Below are 12,777 nucleotides of genomic sequence, written 5' to 3' on the forward strand. Positions count from 1 at the left end.
AATACTCAATCATACAGTAAACCATCATAAGAAAATACCATACAGTTGAGGAATAATTTCAATAAACAAATAAAAAAATCGTCTTGATTGTGGTTTAAAAGATGAAACCTAATCAGCTTGCCTGAAAAGCTTTGGTAGGCTGTTTCTGAAGTGCTTAGATGACAAGGCTGTACTTTGTGAGGAATCATTATAAAAACACCTACTTAAAGATCATTGGCTGTGCTTTGGTATAAACTAGATTATTGTTAATATAACAAAAATACTGAAAAAGAAAGGAAAAACCTTAAACATGCTAAGGTAGGCTTTATAGTAAAATTCAAAAAATTTTGAGAGACCTGGATGGATAGAAGAGACACTTCTGTTAAACTTTAAGTAGAGACTGAAGATAGATTGAAGACAGGAGACTGTTGTCTGGCTCAATCCACAACATAGAGAACTTTCAAAATTCAAAACCGAAATTATTTCACAGAAAAATGCAATTACATAAAGCATTTCTCATGACAAGAAAGCAGACATGTTGACCGATTTGAAGGGGATATAGAAATATAACATCAGCAATGGTACACGATATCATGCTTGCAGGAAGTGCAAGGAAAAACGGAAAGCATGGAAAAAAAATGATAGTGAATGAAGAACTGATTCCTCGGAACACCAATAGTGATGTAAAAAGAAGAGACGATTATAATGACAACAGAAGAAACAACCACTGCTTGTGCTTGTTGAGTTCAAATGATAACTCTCAAGACTCAGACCTGTGATACAGACAAAGTTCTCAAAGCAGTAAAAATAAATAAAATCACATGATAAACTGTATCAAAGTAGAAGTTGATATGAAGGATGATTTCAAAAATGCAGTTACCAGAATCTTTATTTAGTAGTACTTTATTGTTAACTTTACAAGCTACTGTTTCTGTGTAATGGCACAGAAACCTGACAGAATTTTTTTCGAAATGGGTTTATAATTCAAGAAAAATGAATTCCAAAGAAACTCCTGGAAAATCTTGGATGAGAAAAATTTAACTTAGATGAATCAGATGAATTACTTCAACTAATTATAAGAAAAGGGGCTAAAAGGATATCACAAATTAATTCAAATGACAATGAATATAAATACAACTGACTGGTCAAAAGATTGGACAAATATTCAAACATAAACATAACTAGAATACAAACTCAACAAATCAGACAATGCAAGTGCAAACATGAAACCATTTAAGGGATCAACTTGGTAGATACACCAGGAACTGGCAATCCTGATGAGAACTAACTGACAAGGTAAAGGTGAAGGTATGAACACACGATGCAAACGCTGGTGAGACAAGGAACACATTAAAAACTGTATAAGCACATGACTGAAAATCTTTTAACAAAACGGTCAAATTACACACATGGCTAAAACTAGGAACTATCTAAAGTTCATATTATCGAACTGAAAAGGTCCACAATTAAACACAATCCAGTTATACACTTGGAAAATCAAAAAGGTACTATCATACTAATGTGTGATAAAAATTGACAGGGCCGAGCCAGATGACTGTTAACTGTTGAAAAAAAAAAAAAAAAAGAAAGGGTGATATCTGACGTCTAGATGGAACTTTTCGTGTTTTTCCCAAAAGATAATACAATGAAAATGCTCAATAATGAAAACTACAGCATGTTAGCAGGAGGTTCTCCAAAAAAGTTAAGCTTAATCAGGGGTTAAGAGAGATTTGCATAGCAGTGATCTTGGACATGAGACTTTATGGCTTATTGGGTATGACCGGGTCTTACGGGAAGAGGGCTGATACAGAGCCAATAACAGAAAAAAATAAGTACATTTCTCAGTTCTTGCATTTTTCTGGTAAGATCAAGAAGAGGCTTTTGAGAGCTCCTTCGGAATCTTTTCTCTTATCTATTCCAATGTCTTTTCATTTTCTGATTTACAGAAAATCACATATCTCTGTTGCTGTCATTGAGCCAGGGAATAGAACTATTGTATTTAAATCAAGGGGAGTGTTGGAGTCAAAAATGTCAAAGACTGCGGTTAGAACTTGTGACCCAATGCTTTCCAAAGAATTCCATGGCAGGAACTGAGACTTGCTTGACAGAAATAAGGAACGGACATGCATTTCAGGGCAAGAACGGATGAGAAAAGGAATCTTAGCTTCAGGTATTCAGAGCAGTTCTTAAGAATCTTTGCTTTATCTGTATGTTTCAGTGAAGTTGAGTCAAAAGATTTTAGGATGTTCAAAGTAATTCGTCATTTATGTAAGAAAGCACCAGATCTAAAGTATGACCTGTGAAATACCAGGGGTCTACATCTACTTGTGTAATAATAGAATACTAATATAACTGAAAATATTTGGATACAGAGATATAGAGGAACGATTCCAGCGTACATTAAAATCACTGAAGACTAAAATCTTGTGGTATTTTGGCATATAAAGTGAAGAAAGTTTAGAGTCTGAGGTAATTTAAGAGGCTTTCAAATTACACGAATTAAGGGAGTTCTCTCATACAGAACAAAGTGAAGTACTCCAAAGGTTCTAAAAATGTCAAAAAGGGTAATTCGTCACTTGAATAAAACCACCACCCCAACTCTATAGTCAGTCAACCTTGGATAATGTGAAAAAAATTAAAAGTAAAAACTAAATTACAGAGAGATGCTAGAGTAAGGGGGGGCTCAATCATTTGATAAGAGATGTCATTATTGTTGCCCTTGGTAACATCTTGACGCATGAGTTATTTTTTCCTTTCAGAGCTTGCATTTAAAAGGCAAAACAACAGTATTAGAGAAAGAAAAACAACAGCATCAAGAAGGAGGTAGCATTTTCGGGAACACAGGATTAAAAGTCTTAAGTCTTAAGTCTTCTTTTTGCAGACTTACTGAAAGAGCAGGACCCAGGACGTCTTTGAGATAGTATATGTATTGTAAAGGGGTATTGGTAGCGGACAGATAAAACTGTAGTGTTCATTTGAATCACAGATCAGTCACAACTATTGGACACAAAAGTGTAATATGATAAACTGCTTAGTACATTGGGGTCGGGGGGTGGAACAGTAAGGTTTTCGAGATTATGGTAATAGGCCAGGGAACCAGGGAAAACCTATTCTGTCTATTGAATACAAAACACCGGGTCTGATCTTTTTGCTTCTATCAAAGTCTTGCAGGTTTTTGCTTGACTGGGCGGTTTCAAGAATTCAAAGTTTATATTTGTCAGATGTGCAGCAGGGAAACATGTTTCCCTGTGCAATGAAATTCTTTTTTGCTGTCTAGAGTGAATGTCACATACTAAAATCGAAATATGAATTGAATACAAAATTGTACACAGAAAACAAAACAGTAAAAAGGAAGCATGTGAAAAATCCAGTGGACATTTAAATGCTGCAGAAATGTTGATGTAGATAACACTATTGACTATTTTTTACTATTGTGCCATGGTCAGCAGTGGTTATACAAATTAAATACAAATATTATACATTATATTATACAAATTATTGAAAAGTGAAAATTGAAAAAGTAAACAGTCAAACACAGACAGGAAATAGATAGTCCATGGCTTTTTGACAAGTTTGACAACTGTTGTGCCATGTCAGAAATATGTATGCAAATTGAAAAAGTACAAATTGAAATGTATACAGTGAAGTACAGCTTATTGTTCAGATATAGATCATGACTGTAAACTCCTATAAGAGAATAAGGAGTCTGACGGCCTTGGGGTAGACAGAGTTCTTCAGTCTTGAGATTCTACATTTCATACTTCTGTTCCTACAGCCAAAGGTAGAGGTTTCAACAGTACATGCTCGGGGTGGCTGTGGTCCTTGAGGATGGAGGCAGCTCCATCTTGGACTCTGCAGTAGTAGATGGTTTGTCAAGAGGGCAGTGGAGTCCTGGTGACTCGGACGTTTACGCACAGTGGGGCTGTCGTACGCTGTGGTGATACAGCTCTCAACAATGCAGCTGAAGACATTGCCGAGGATCTCTGGAGGCTTGCCTAACTCACTCAGCCTCCTTCGTCCCAGGGTGCATTATGATACATTATAGGAGAGGATGTTTACGTATGAAAACTGCTGGCCTTTTTCAGAATAATTTTGATTCCTACAGCACCTAACAAGCAATGTGGTACAAAGTCACGAAATTCTAGGCCTATCTTGTTAAACCTTAGCTTGACTTTGATGACCATAGCAAATGACATGAGGCATCTGACACATTTTTTTTAAGTTTGATATAAGAAAAGAATGTTATGTTATTTGTAAAGAAATGGACATTGACCTTTACAACTAAGTTTCCTTGTGAAGGGTATTTACAGTAGCCACAGGAGTTTGCTATACTCACAAACATCCATCCATCCATCCATCCATCCATCCATCCATCTATCCATCCATCCATCCATCCATCCATCCATCCATCCATCCATCCATCCATCCATCCGCTGCTGCTTATCCTGCACTCAGGGTCGCGGGGGGGTGCTATCCCAGCTGTCATCGGGCGAGAGGTGGGGTACACCCAGGACTGGTCGCCAGTCAATCACAGGGCCACACACAAAGACAGACAACATTCACTCACTCACTCACTCACTCACTCACTCACTCACTCACTCACTCACTCACTCACTCACTCACTCACTCACTCAATCAGGGCAATTCAGACCCAATGTTTTCTAATCAACCTACTGCATGTTTTCAGAATGTGGGAGGAAACCGGAGAACCCGGAGGAAACCGACGAAGACACGGGAGAACATGCAAACTCCACACAGAAAGGTCCCCTCGTCAGTCCTTCGTGCTGTGAGGCTCAAGTGCTAAACACTGCATCACCGTGTTGCCCTACTCCCAAACAATCTACACATTAATGGTACAAATGCATTAGCAATACATGCAGTCACATAACCATGCATGTAAAGCATACCTTATTACCTCCTCACTCCTCAAATAATCTCTCTCTGACTTCTTTTGTAAGTACAAACCAAACTGATTCAATTCTAATGACAAGGAACATTGACAGCCAGGGCAGGTTGACCACACAACCTTTCAGCTGTTCTTAAAACAACCTAGAAGTGACTGGGACCTGGTTAACAACCATTTTGCACTGGACACCATGCGCATAAGTACTCCCACATTAACTATCTATTGGATATCCCTGTCAGAGTTACTGGAGGAGTGTCTGGTTGCAGGTGGTTCCTGAGGTTAGCACTCAGGACTGATCCCTCTAAGGTTTCTCCTAACAGGACCCTGTGTGTTGTAATCTTATGCATCAATTATGCATTACCACTGTTCAATGCAGATCTTGTAAAGAGCAAACCCTTGGGATACCTATGTATGTTGAAATTATCAGTTTAATTAACAGCTACATTGGTCAACATCTATAATCATATTACTAACATTTCACTCTATATTTGATGATTTAAAGCAGAAAGGCATTACTTTGTTTTTGGAAGAAGACATATATGGGATAAAAGTCTTAATCAAGGGTTTTCTATTTGGCATCCCTTCCTAGAGACTACCCTGTGCTTGAGATTGCCCTTGGTAAGGAGTTTGTGGCTATATCTGGCACTTATGGTACTTGCACGCACGCACACACACACACACACACACACACACACACACACACACACACACACACACACACACACACACACACACACACACACACACACACACACACACACACACACACACACACACACACACACACACACACACACACACAGAGTCCCCAATTGTCTGCTCATTATGGTTTCCTAATTATTCCCAATTGCATGGTGGGGAAGGGGGAGATTCCTTGTACCAGTGTTGCAAAACAGCAGGCTGTAAACACTGGGAGGCGTGGAGTGGCATCTCATTCATAAAGTTTATATCACTGGTTGGTTAGCTGGAGTCAGTCTGGACACAAAAGTGACTGCTCTGTAATTAAAATGAACTGCTATTGCTAATTTACACAAAGAAGGAGACACTCATTCCCATAGGTTGACAGAGGCATGCGAACACAACTGCACACGCATTTGCAGACAGAGAATACAAAACCTATACAGTACAGTACATCACAATGTATTTGGTATTGTAATTTAACGTGTTTAAAATGTATGTGCAGTGGTTGGATTAGGAGTTACACTGCAGATTACATATCTGTACATATTAAAAATGTTGCTTGATCAAAAATGGAAAGGCTTGTCAGTTCTCACAAAAAAGTAAATTTAAGCCCTAAACCCCTAATAGGCAAAATGAAACACAGGAAAATTAATGGAGAAAAACATCACATTGAGTTGATGAATGGGTGTTAAAATGCTTTCCTTAATATGGTGTATTATTACTGTTTGTATTTATAAGTTTCAAGCTATATATTTGACCAAAACCACAGTGCCTCCTCTGCTCTGTTTATTGGATTGTTTTCTATTTAAACTGCACTCAACACGACGCAATGCCACCACTCCAATGTGTTTTTTGGGCTTTACCTCAGTAACCACCCACCAGCGGCATAGCCCTGGCTGCTATACACGGTCAACTCAGAAGCCCATAATTGCACTTCACATGTAGTTTCTCCCTCCGATATTTTTAGATCAGTGAATGTTCTCGCTATACAGAGAAGTTGGGGAGAAGAAATTAAGAAACTTAATAAGCGAGTAGAGCTTAAACATACATCATTAAGTCTGACAAAAACTCTCTGTTACTCAATGGGCTTATTTTGGAGAGCTCTGCCCAAAAAAACAGATTTCTATTTATTTTGTGGGGGAAAAATAGAAAACCTACCATTAGTCAAAGTTAAAAAAGAGGGGGGGGGCTCAAATGGCATTGGGCTGAACTACAGCCAAACTATGCCCTTCCACATAAGAAGAACTAGAAAACACGAATGAATACACAGCTAAAGAACAAAAATGCATGAGGTCAGTCTTCCAGCTATTGTCACCGGCTACTTTTCAAACCAAGCATTTCTCCTTCAAGGGCAAGAGGCTGCCAATCACATGTGCATTTTACTGTGAAAAAGAAACACAGAGGGAGAGTTTTCTGAGGTATTGTCCACAAAGACGTGGTCGGCTGCTCTTAAGTTGAGCCAATGGCATCTCTCATCCCTTGTACTAAAAACAAGTTTTTTTTTTCCTCCTACTTAGTGGGATATAGTGGAAAGGAGGGATAATAGAAAAAGAAAAGTGGTTCCAATTGAGTGGGAACTAGTGCTTGAGCAATATAGAACATTTTTCAGTTTGAGCATTGGCTGACTGATTAGCCTGTATGACACACAGTGACAGAGGCAGACAGGAAAGAACTTCCAGGGGATTAAATAAGACTGCTCTCCACAGCGTTGCAGACCATAGTGCCAAATTAGAAAGGGTATTACTTCATTGCATGTAACTGGTTGGGCCTGGATGAAATGCTAATTGCATTTCAAAAGGGTTCCATAAAAAAGGAGACAACTTGGAATGGGGGTGTATTTTCCCTAGAAAAGAAGCGGACTCTGCAATTCACTGACTAGCACACAATTTTAAGAACCGGGGTTTTGTTTTCGCCTCTTTGTCTTGTTACGTTGTATTCATTTCTAACTTTGCCACAGTTTCTGTTCTTTTGTTTCTCCCTCTCTTTTGGCAAGCATGCCTATGCTCGAACAAAATCCAAACCATCCTATTCAGACTACTTCTTCTTTTCCGAACTCTATCAGTTGTAAACAAAAACATTGCTTCATACACGTCCACAGCACAGTGTCAGCAGGATCTCTTTTTCTCTGCCTTGAAAGGAGAGAAAACCAAAGGGCCAGGTTTAAAAGCTGTATTTATGCCAGTGGATTCTTGACAGAGTAAAGCTATTGTGATTCTAGAGAACAAAATATGTCATTTGTTGTTTTCAACATGTTTTACTCTTTTTGTTATCGACAATGCAAGGGGCTGACTCATGTTCACAAAGTTCCCATGATATTGATATAAAAAAATAATGATGGCTTATAAACCAGGAACTATAGGTTATATTCATATTTACTCTAATCTTATCTCAAACCAATAATTGTTCGCAAATTTAGTACAAAGCACATGGCTATATGCTTTTACCACATTCTGACTGTGCTCAAAACCTCCATCCAAACATCATAATTCCCCTACTATGGCAAAACCAGACTACAGTGCGAAAAGCTCAGGTACACGTGGAAAGAAATTTAAAAAAAAAAAAAAAAAAAAGCAAAATAAACGAGTAAATTGAATCAAATGAATCACACATGTTGATGGTAGATTGATAACATTTCAGCATTTCAGCTGGTCCCTGGCATGTCAACCTGTCCTGGCTGTAACAATTCAAAAACCCGGCTCAGTAAATAAAAAGATTGACAGAAGATGCCTTACAAACTTCTACAAACAGGGTCTTTAGAGAGAACAGTGGAAAAGTTGATGATCTAAGTCAACCAGTTCATGGTTGAAATTTAAGAAGATACCCATCTTTTTCCTCCAACTCACTCTCTTATCTTCTGTTTTTCTCTCTCACACAAACAACTGCACATTTATGCAATCAGGATATTGGACACAAGGTGAGGTCAGTGAATCAAAATCTAGCGTTCACACAGCCCAGAGAGTGCAAGAAACTGACTTAACTGTCAAATTCAGTATGGGATAAAACAAGTTAATCGCTCCGGGAGTTATGAGGAATGCAAATACATGTTTTCGTCTGTCCTGTAAACGAAATTTCATTTGTAACCGGGTCTTGCCAAGCTAATGTGAAACAGCAAAATCATTTTCTTCGCTTTGTCAATGTTTTGACCTCTGAGAAAAGGATGTTGAAGTCTGTTATTCCATCCCTACCTTTTTTCATGCAATTTGCTGGACTGAAGCACTGGGGCTAAGGTTTAGCTGGATATTCTTAACAAAAAAAAGGTCAATACATTAAGAAAGGTCCATTTGTTTTTGTAATGTTGTTACATGAGGGGCACCATAGCTACAAAAGGCTTTTACATGACCTTTCTTAGGTCATCAGCTTTACTACGGTCTCAAACGGCCAATGTGTAATTTGAATGGAGACAGTAGACAGCTGAAGGAGGGCGCAAGTACAGAATATTACAGTGAGTCTGTGTTGTTATGACCTGGTTTGTGGGTTGGAGCAAAATGGGGATAAACACCACAAAATGAAGGGTTTTATTCATGCTAAATAAAAACAATAAGTTCAAGTCTGGGGGATAATATACAAAAGAAAATGCATCCATGAGGGTGCCAGTAGAAAGAGTTTGTGTATCCTCTGCAACCCAGGCATGCCTTACATCCCCACTCTCACAGATGCTGGCAATGCAGACACTACAAGCACCACTCAACCTCACTTGTTCCCTTATGAAAGTTGACAGCGAGGTCAAGCCCAGGGGTTCACTGCAGCAACAATGCTAGAATCTTCTCCCCGGGAACAATATGTGGTTGGTAAGGCCCACTAAAGCGACCTCAAGATTGTTGGCCTTCTTCAAGGGCCTATGACGTTTCCTGTTCGCCTGCTCCAAGCACAACAACTAAAACGTGAAACAGTCTCCTGTTTGAAGCCATGAAATATAAAATGATTTTTGGAAACAAAGCTTTCAAATCATTGCTTTAAAGCACACTATTAAAGACTACTTAAAGATTATGATACATTATGATTTCTTAATGTACCTTCAGTCCATCTCATGAGAATAAGAGAATGAATAGTTGCATATCTCAATGGGTGGCTCCAGGATGAGCTGTCAAAGTGGTTGAGGGTATATTTTGCCTTTCACACAACGTAAGCGGGAATAGGCTGAGGCACCGTTGTAACCCTGTGTACAGGATATGCGGCATAGACAATACATGAATTACTAAATCTATGAGACTTGTAACCAGTTTCAAGATCCCAGTCAAGGTAAACAACAGAACCGAGTGTAAAGCGCCATTCAGTCAGTTCAAAAGAGTGCCTTTTCTCAAATTTTGCATAAACTGCAGGTGATAAACGACGCGTCAAATAATGCTTAGATGGGTTCCATAAATCCTCAAGGACTGCAGTATCACGATACCCTTGTTTTTCTTGCTATGGCCAATCTAAATTTACTATATTCGGTGAGACACAAAACACATTTTTACCCCATAAACACAATAAAATCTAGTTTGTTTTGTTTTTTCTTCTGGTGTCTCATCTTTTTAAACTGGCCTCTGTCTTAAATGATATCTTGGGTTTTCTATATCTCAGCTGTAATGTAGGAGGAATCTTTTTCCAACAATGTAAAATGTCCTGTTCAATTCACGGCTTCATACTTGAGCTCAAACATACAGCTAGTAGACCCCTTTGCAATCACACCACAAGCTACAGTGAGAAGGTACAACATTATCCCTTACAAGATGCTGAAATTAAAATTAGAGCATAAATAAAAGCAGGTAAAGGTCTCTTGCTGTGAAACTGTGAAAACCAGTAATGGGGAACAAAGGGTCACTTGACAAGAGAATATAAAGAAATATTGGATTTGACAGCTGCCAAAACAGACTGTATCAATGAAATAGATTTTCCCCCCGAGAACTACTATCTGTATGTTTGCCCGTCAACTTTTTAGCCATGGGAAAAACCGTAGCCAGTCATTCCAGTATCCATACAATAATAAAAAAAAAAAAAGTTTACATAGGAAACTAAAGAAAAGTGTGTTGTAGTGTAACAAGTGACCTGTATATGGTCCCTTTCAACTAAACTCTACAAATGTTCCTTATTCAACAAATGAAGACAATCATGACAGTGATTCATGGTTGCCGGACATAGCCTGTTGCAGAACGGCAAAGGATTCCTTCATCAACCATTCCCCGTTTCCCCACGTCGGGAATACAAGCGTTCTCATTCCCTGAAACCATCAATCTCATCCAACGCACAACATTCAGCGCCTCTGATCAATGAACATTCTCTATTTATGGCACTGTCCCTCTTTTGTACTATGCAGCCATCAGGAGGGTGAGACAGAAAGAGTGAGAAGCAGGCAGTAAAACAGTTTCCGCCCAGTGAATCACAATCAAGCCCCCACACAGGCAACTGGAGGCTGACCCCTGCCAGGCGATGACATAAACATTGACAAACAAAGGACCCAGGCGCTTTACCAAGGGGATATCTCAGAGAAAGAAAATCTAAATAAAGGGAAGGACATGCAACTTTGTGATCATAAAAATAAATTAAACACAGGTTTGTGGGGCACAAATTAGGAACGGAGCACAAATTAGGGACATCTCAGAGCAAGTTTCTTGTCTTCTCTCCAAACAAAGGGAGCCGGGTGAAATTCTCCGACTGAATTAATTATTTGATTTAGTTTCATACATTTCAGATGCTGTTAAACAACGGAAGCATAGTCGCTGAGGCCAAGCAGGTGTAAGGGCTGAACGGCTACTGAGGCAGCTCCCTCTCTTCCTCCTCAGTGAGAAAAAGGATTAAACTGTGCTGAGGCACCACAGAGGAGGCAACAAAAGAGATTTGCAAAGGACGCACCAAGATGACATCATGTCAAACCAGGAACATTCAACATGGTCATATTCAATTACTCAAGGACCTAAAACACAATTAATTCAATTTGTTATTTTTGCACTTCTGCAAAAATATACCAGACCAAGCAACAGAATGACAGGCACAACTCGTTTACTTGACTCTGATAGCAATACATGTGCTCCACTTAAAGTGTGCCAAGATTAGATACGGGTCCGAGTAAGCCTATAACTTAGATTAGTCATCAGAGCATTTATGAGAGGGCCCCGGAATCTACATGTGTGGTAGTTCCTCTTGCATTTTTTGTTTGATTTCAGTGTGAGAGAAAGGAAAAAACACACACATACACACACACACACACATACATACACACACACAAAGCGCAGTGATCACACTGGAGATCCTGGTTGTAACCATGGAAGCGTTTGTCTCCTTCGTCAATGGGCTGCCCTGCCATTCATTGACTGATTGCGCTGAATCAATATTTAGGCTTTTCAATTTTATTAGCTGCTCGGGTTGGGATGGGGTGGGGTTAAGGGGTTTGTTGGCACGGTGCAAAAAGGAGGAATTAGCATCAGCCAACTACTTTTACGCGTTTTCTTATTGAGGTGTACAATATGTCTGCTTGAGCTGTCCGGTTTTATCTACCATTGACGATAGCGCGGTGAGCCATCCGTAACTGATTCAGTTTGGGAAGAAGATTTCAAAACTTTGAATTTGTAAACTTAAAAAAAAATCCTGATTATTATACATACTCAATAGTTTTCGTTTTCTATTCGTGGAGACGACGGGTCCCCCCCTCTTTTTTTCAGAGAGACAGCATCAATCATTTCAACTTACCTGACACGTTGCTTGGTCTCTCCGTCCAAGATAAATTACAATTATATTTTCTCAGTTGGGGTGAACATCGATAACAGCTCCTACGCTCCTTCTCTTCTCAAACTCCAGCCAGAGGAGGCATCGGGATGTGCTGTTTACAAACACACCGAGCGCCGGGTTCTTGCCGGACAACATGAAAAAGACGCGCGTATTTGAACGGGACGAGAGCCGGTGAAAGAAGGAGCACAGCGGCTCCACGCTGCGCCGAGATCCTGCAGTGGGGCGACGAAACACACACACACACACATACATATATATATACACACACACACACACACACAAACACACGCCGCTCCGTCCCAGCTCAGAGATTAGTCACTGACGCTAATGAGACAAGATGTTTTAATCCCGTTTTGTCTCTCAAGGGCGCCCCGTGTGGAGGTCGATGGCGCCATCCTGTGAGCCGAACGGTGATGACAACCCTTTCAATGTTCTCACTCAACGACGTCAACTGCACTCCATCGTTCTTATTTTTTAGCGAAAAGAATTGTAAAGTAATTTCATGC

General features: G+C 39.5%; 1 protein-coding gene across 1 annotated transcript in view; it reads right to left on the bottom strand.

Moving 5' to 3' along the window:
- adgrv1 (adhesion G protein-coupled receptor V1) overlaps window positions 1-12,290 on the bottom strand; it is a 98,520-nt gene extending 86,230 nt beyond the window's left edge. The window contains exon 1 of the mRNA XM_086174148.1: window positions 12,233-12,290. The gene's annotated coding sequence lies outside the window, so the exon portion shown is untranslated. The remainder of the gene's footprint in view (window positions 1-12,232) is intronic.
- Window positions 12,291-12,777: the final 487 nt, after the last annotated feature.

Source organism: Fistularia commersonii, chromosome 26 (genome assembly GCF_037954325.1).
Source record: "Fistularia commersonii isolate RoL2024-O1a breed Wild chromosome 26, RoL_Fcom_v1.0, whole genome shotgun sequence".
Classification (NCBI taxonomy): Eukaryota; Metazoa; Chordata; class Actinopteri; order Syngnathiformes; family Fistulariidae; genus Fistularia; species Fistularia commersonii.